The sequence below is a fragment of the Perca fluviatilis genome, chromosome 13, assembly GCF_010015445.1.
Source record: "Perca fluviatilis chromosome 13, GENO_Pfluv_1.0, whole genome shotgun sequence".
NCBI classification, from domain to species: domain Eukaryota; kingdom Metazoa; phylum Chordata; class Actinopteri; order Perciformes; family Percidae; genus Perca; species Perca fluviatilis.
The window spans coordinates 38880552-38888152 of NC_053124.1; the positions used below are offsets into that span (position 1 = coordinate 38880552).

Sequence of the window (7601 nt, forward strand, 5' to 3'; positions counted from 1 at the left end):
TTCAGCTGGTAGTCCATTATGTCATATTTGCTATGTGTCAATGAACCTACTTCTATGTTTCTCTGTAGATTTCAGTTGGTATTATGCGCATAAAGGATGGAGTGCTGAAACCTGTCAGAGGAATGGTACTACCCCTTGTAGTGCAACCAGGGTCGGATGCAGAGCAATTGCGCAAAGCAGCCGTACAGAAAATGAAAGATTTTAACAAAAATTCAGAGGCTGGTCCCTACCTTCTGCTCTACCCTGATGGTACAAAGGTAATAAATATTCCCGGGACAGAAACAGCCTTCTCTCTGAAACTCTACAAGGATGCTGTTGGGAAGGCTTGGCAACGCCTCACATTGTACATTTGTACGGTGGAAGATTTCCTTACTAATTGTAAGTAATTCTGATATCAATAACCAAAGAAAAAAAGCTCTCTTAAATTGATTAGTATAAGTACATTTTCCCATTGTTCATTGTCTAATCTTGTATTTCACAGCTGAGCAATTCAACTCAGACTCGTCTGATTCAGAGGTGATCATTACAAGCAGAAGTGCTGCTGAATTCAATTCAGCTGATACAGTAGTAAGTGTAACATTTGCCATGTTGTACCTGCTTTCATGACGGGGCGCCGGGGGGGGGTTGTTTTTCCCTTTTTTTTTTTTTTTGTGGGGGTGTTTTTTTCCACAAGAAAATAACACATATTTTTATTATTTTTGGTTTTTTCCAACAAAACTGAAGTGCAGCTGTAATTTGTTTGTTTTTTTACTTTCAGCTATTTAAACCAATCTTGACCAGTACCAGTAACTATGGTAATATGTGGCTCCTATATGTGTAGAGATATTAAAAACTAGAAACTACTATTTAGTTCCCTTAGAGTGTTTTTTATTAAAGTGGCAGAGATGTGTGTTTGTAGCTTTGTCTTTTAAATATTCTGTAGCTAACTAAATTACATAAAGTAATATGTGACACTGACTTAGAGACCCAAAATGATAATTGTAAGAGTAGTGCCTTTCTTTATAAATAGGACATCTGATACCCCTACCTTTTTATATTTAAGCCCTTCTACTCACAAGTCCAATAACTTGTTTGTCATGCAGATCTTACTTTCCGAAGCAGAAGACTGCCCAGGAACATCAGGAAGTGCATTGGAAACTACATGTTACAGGTATGATGCTTTCCTCTCTAAATTTGGAGATTGATTGATTCATTTGGAGACAAGAACAATGTAAATGTTTCTTAATTTTTCAGAAAATACACAGAACTGTATGCACCCATTATAGTAGAGGATTCAGAGACCTCCGGAGACAGTGATGCTGTCACTCATGATATTTCAGAGGATCCAGAGTAAGAAATCAAGTCACCCTTACTACAACTGTTGTTTTTTCTGGTTAAATGTGTCTTCCACCAAGTATCATCATCATCATTACATTCATCATCATCTATTTGTTGGTAGGATAGAACAGAGATCCATTTCAGAAGTGATTGCAAACCTGGCACTCCAGATTGATCGCCATGCAGTCAGCAGATTTCACATTTGCCGCTCTGACATCTGGGATGGTGCCGTCAGAGTATTCAAAAGAGGAACATTCTCTGAAAAGAAGGACCTCCTAGTAAAGTTTTCTGATGATGCAGGCATGTTTGAGGAAGGTATTGATACAGGTGGCCCAAAAAGAGAATTCCTCTCACTCCTGATGAAAAGCCTGAACAAACGACCCATATTTGATGGACCTGCAGAGAGCCGCTACCTTGTCTACAACTCAACAGGTACTGTTTTGTGTGGAGTGTTTTAAAGGAACTACATCATTAACCATGCAATTCTTGTTTAACATAAAAAAACTGATTTAACATGATTACTATGTATTTTCATAAGCAGCAATCAGAGAGGATGAATATAGTTTGGCAGGAAAGATGATTGCTGTATCCATAGTACATGGAGGACCTGGTCCAAATTTCCTCTCAAAGGATCTGGTCAGCTACATCTCAAGGCAGTCCAGTTTCAACTCATCTATAGGAGACATTACAGATGAGGAAATAGGGAAAGTGTTACGAAAGGTATGAGGGTGTAAAATTCTAGCAAAGGTTGTTGGTTAGTGAAGGGTGCAGTTTTGTCAACTTATTTCAAGGTAGTTTTCTGATATGACTATTATATAATTACTTTTTAAATTTCAAATGAGTTAAGTTCATCATATATTTTTTTAGATACACAATGCATCCTCATTGGAGACCCTGCGAGACCTAATGATACAGAACAGCACCATGTTGCAGACAGCAGGGTGCTTCAAACATGTAAGGTCAGTGGAGGAAAAGCAGTCGATTGTAAAGGAGTACCTCAGGTGGTACATCATTGACAGAAACCACAGTGCAATCGAAAGGTATGTTTTTTTGTTACTGTTTAAAAAAAAATATGGTGTTGCTGTCTTGCTGCTATGTAGTGCACATTCCAATTTTCTGGTAACCTGTTGTTGTATTTCAGATTCAAGGATGGGCTTTCCAGCTTGCAGGTGTTAACAGTGCTGCAGCAGCATCCTGAAGTCCTGACACCTGTTCTCTGCCTGTCAGATAAAAAGTTATCTGCTACGGACATTGAAAATATCTTCTGACCAGAGCTAAGTCTGCGTGGAAGCAACAAGAGGCTACAGGAGGAAAAAACACTATCTTTCTGGGCAGACTACCTTCTTGATTGTGAAGGTTGGTGAATTTTCTTTTAATTGTGTTATTTTATCCACAGAAATTATAATAAACAGTTCCAGAGTTGTTGTGGATGTTGTTCATTCTAATTGCTTTCTACTTTTAGAAAGTCAAAGTGAAGTAACCCTGGAGGAGGTCTTCATGTTTGCTACAGGTGTGCCATGCATACCTCCTGCTGGTATGGAACCTCAGCCACGCCTTCACTTCCTGGCCAGTTCAACGCTCCCTATGGCAAATACATGTGCCAATACTTTAATGTTGCCACTCCTGGAAAACTACAACACCTTTAAGGCAAAAATGAGCTTTGGGATTAAGAATTCCCCTGGCTTTGGATGCATTTAGACAGTTATCACCTGTCAGCCCCTTGAACCATTGTCATTGAATTACCTATGTGGTAAAAGTTGCAGATAAATTAAAAGATTTTTGTTTGCATTAATAGTAGTGGCCAAATGTTTGTGCCAGTTTTTCAAATTGTTATGTTTGTTGTGTAGTTTGGTTAAATAACACATCACCACTTAAATGTCAGAAGTAGTGTCATTTATGAAACATGGCTGTTAGGGCTGGAAAATATATCAATATTATATTGACATACTTTAGATATACAAGACTAGATATTGTCTTAAATTTTTGGTGTTTATCGTGATATGACACAAGTTTAGTCTTTTCCTTGTTTTTAAAGGCTGCATTATTTGCATTTGCCCACATTACTGTTGATTATTTATCAAAACGGTCATGGTCTTATTTGTGAAAGCCCCAATTGTCAACCCTACAATATTGCTGCAAAATAGACATCGATGCATTTGGTCACAAACATTGTGATATTTTATTTTTTTTCTCTGTGTAACTACGCTGTATACCTTGCATGTTATGTACATTTAGCCGCTTTGATGGTAAACATTGTTTCTATTAAAAATAAAATAAGTAAATAAATAGAAATTAGATTGTGGACTCTTGTTCACACTGTATTTAAAGCCATTTAAAAGGGTTTGTTTATAGACTGTATATTAACATTTGTATATTACCATTTGTACAAATAAAAAAATCATTTTGTGAATCAACTAATGCTATTTATTCCCAGATACTTCATGAACGCATCATTTCCCAGATCCACTTTAGCCAATCTGACAGACTGCAGGCCAGATAGCATATGTTGGAGAGAAGCATGAAGAACGGATTGCAATATGTAAAACTTAATTTTAAAATTACAGAATTAGAGGCAATTTCATTTAGTCTTTTTATTGTGAAAATCAGAAGTACAGTGTTAAGGTTAGTAGCACGAGGTAAAACTTTTTAAAAAGACATTCATGATTTGTGCAAATTAAATTTATTATGTATTGATATGTTTTCTACATTTGAAGATTTCAATATGACATGTTAATGACTCAAAATACAAAGGTATGATTTGGGATTTGCCTGTCTGGACAAGGTACTTCACTGCAAAGACTTAAGACTTACTTGCACTTTACAAAACTGACTTGGTCCCACCTTTGGAAAAAAGCTACAGTTGTGCTTACACATTTATGAAACCATGCTGAAGTTGACTAAAAATAGGAATAAAAAAATCTTGTAAATTTATCTTTATTTCTTCATTTAAAAAACAAAAATGGGAAAAATCCAACATTTAAGGACACCAATTTTCTTTCTGCATGAATAATGTATTATAAATAAATTAAAGTTCTTCCTTAAAATACAGTAGTATACACACCCTGTACATTACCCCAGTGTACTTATGACCCCTGCATTTTAAGGAAGAACATTTATTTATTTACAATACATATCCATTAACAAAGAAAATTGGTGTCCTTAAAGGTTGGATTTTTCCCAATTTTTTTTAATTAAGATAAATTTCCAAAAGATTATATTTTTATTCCTCTTTTTAGTCAACTTTAGCATGGGTTCATAAACTTTTAGCGCAACTGTACATTAAAGATCAGCCATGTTCTTCAGGGTGATGTAGTTCTCTACAGCAGATTCCCATTGTAGAGGAGATGTCAAACCACTTTGTCTCTGCAGTTCTTCAAAGCGAGTTTGCTGTTCATCCTCTCCACCAGGAGTTGCTGGCGCTGGCATGAGGCTGTCAAACTGGCTCAGGGTTTGTGTAGATGCTGGGAATCCACAATTCCTTCCATTAAATCTAGGAGCATGTACAAAAAAAAAATCCAGAATCACTCACTAACAGTTTTCTTTCAAATTTATTTGAGTTATGTTCATTATTTTAGTCACGTACTTCTCATAGGACAATGATGCAGAGACACAAAAAGATACTAAGTCAACATGATCATGAGTTAAAATAAGTCACAACTACATATTTGACCAATGCTTGAAGCATGTGTGTATTTTTGTGACAGCTAGATGTTTGATGTGCAATGTTATTGTACCATCTATCCATGAATCCACCATGAACTATAGTTCAAATAAAGTGTTACCTTATTAGGTTTCTTTTTGGTGATGCAATACTCACCTGTGAGGCACATTGTACATAGCCTCTGGTTTACCAGATGGGCATTGGGATTGGCGAACTGGACGAATAGTGTGAGTGTTCCACAATTGCTTGTATTCATCCAGTTCGTTCTGCAGGACACCCAAGAAGCAGTATCGCACCAAACTTATGTGTTGATAGCTGCCATTGAAGAGATGCCTCTCCCTCAAGTCACTGAACAGATCCATCCAAAATTGACTCCTAGTTAAGAATACACACATTAACACACTATAATGTTGTAGATATTAGAAAAATGTAGAAAGAAAATAGTCTCAAGCTGACACTAAGGAAATACAACAGCCAACATGAGGCACCCACCAAGCAGGAGTGAGTATTGCCTAGATCAGTAAAACATACAGTAAATACACAAATGTAGTAGAGCATAAATCAATGAAGAATTTAATGTATGAGACAAAAACCTTTGTTTCCGAAAGTAGGATCACCAGCTTTCAATGCGCTGGTTGGATGTTGAAGTGCCGTACATGTGGCTTTTGGCTCCTGCAAACTCGTCTGCATGCTCTGATCTCAGGGAACAGTGAAGTGATGCCATCAGTCCATTTTCTGTGCCGCAGTCTGTGCGGAGACGCATTGGAATAATTCCAAACTCAGCTACACACTGCATGTAATTTTGAGCAATTATGCCAGGGTCATTGTTAGACTTTCCACATTTCAGCCACATGATTTTTCTAGAAAATCCATCGATACAGCCACTAATTGCAATCCCAAAAGGTTTCAATTTATCATAGCCATCAACATGCCAGACGTCATTGGGTCCCATTGAGTGGTATGCTCTCCGGACGAATCTGCGTCTAGAGCGATTTTCTTTTCCGGACGGATCCAGTTCTCCCATTAGGCGCATCACATCATCTCTTCTGACTATAAGAGAGTACTTCTGTCTCAGAGTCTGACACATTGCTCGGTATCCTAAGAGCTGGCCTGATCCCTTAAGTTCCTCAGATATAGCTGCCTGCACAGTTGCAACCGGAGTGTAGTTAGTCCTCCGGGTCAGGCCTGCATCCTGTAGTCTTCTTTTTAAAGTGCTAAGACTCAATGAAATGTTGTGCTTGGTTGCCAGTAAGTCCATTATTACTTCATAACTATGGCCTTCTGTGAAATCCTTCTGAATAAGTTCATCTGCCATTGTAGCTTCAGGACCTGATGGGTAGGAATGAGGACATTATATTTAAGATTATTAGATGCACTGCATTAATGTACCGTGTTTTAACTTCTACTTAGCATTGAAGAAACAGTACAGAGTAAAAGATACTCAAAGTGAATTACATTAATTACAATTTCCTTAAGTGGTTAACTTGTGATTCTAATCTTCATTTGTCAAATAACAAAGCAATCCAGTATCTAATTACAGTACATGTCAGAACTAAACATAGCATACCTTCATCTTGAAGACTCCGTAAAAACTGAACGTTTCTGCCACATTTCCCACAATATGACAGAACATGTTGAAGGTTCACTCCACAAAATGGACAAAACATAACCTGTTAAAAGACCAAGGAAAGCAAAGTTTTAGACTACAACCAAGGCACATGTTCTCAAACTTGTGGGATGGTAATGTAAATACTCTTCTACACAAAGTTGATCCCTTAATACATTTGTACTGGTGCATACACGGACTCATATAGTTAGTGATTCATTATCTCCCTCCAGTAGTAAACACGAAGCAAGGTCATGGTTAAAATTCTGGCTTTATTTCATTCACACCAACCGTGTATGTATGACACATTACGCCCCTAATACTGTAATAGGCAGCATATTAAAGGGAACACAATTAGCATTCACTTTAAACATCTGTTTACCGCAACCATAACCACACACGCACACATACGGTTAACAAGTTCGTGACAGTGGGATATATTTATATATATGTGTTTAAACAGCTTCACTAAACGTGACAAACTATAGCTAGACTTTAAACATAGCGTTAAAAGACGTTACGAAGTTATAGCTATCTAGTTAAATGTTAGCTAGCTAATGTTAGATAGCTGTAGCTTCGTAGCCTAAATGGCAGAGTACATACATGTGAAAATACAAATATATCGAACAACATTGCTTATTTGTGACAATCACATAGCAACAGTAATCATAATTAGCAAGGGAAGTAAGTTTCACTTACTTCTAAAACATACAAGAACTTCTCCTTCTGCTCATCCTCCGGCTCCGTTTATCAACAACACGTTCACTTCCGTTGTCACTTAGCTACTTCCGTTGTCACATAGCTAACTACTTCCGTTGTCGCTTATGTATTTGTGTTGTCGCGTTTGTGTTGTGGCTTTTGTATTTGTGTTGTAGCTTATGTATTTGTGTTGTGGCTTTTGCGTTTGTGTTGTGGCTTTTGCGTTTGTGTTGTCGCTTTTGCGTTTGTGTTGTCGCTTTTGCGTTTGTGTTGTCGCTTTTGCATTTGTGTTGTCGCTTTTGCGTGTGTGTTGTGGCT

General features: G+C 37.3%; 1 long non-coding RNA gene and 1 pseudogene across 1 annotated transcript; one reads left to right on the forward strand and one right to left on the reverse strand.

Annotated features, from left to right (window-relative positions):
• The first annotated feature begins 246 nt into the window (after positions 1–246).
• On the forward strand, positions 247–2681 carry LOC120571010 (annotated as a pseudogene).
• Positions 2682–4558: 1877 nt separating this feature from the next.
• On the reverse strand, positions 4559–7216 carry LOC120571097. Its single transcript, XR_005641188.1, has 4 exons — positions 6546–7216; positions 5572–6307; positions 5135–5353; positions 4559–4807 (listed from the first exon to the last, which is right to left on the reverse strand). It is a non-coding gene; the product is annotated as an uncharacterized LOC120571097 (long non-coding RNA).
• Between the last annotated feature and the right edge of the window lie 385 nt (positions 7217–7601).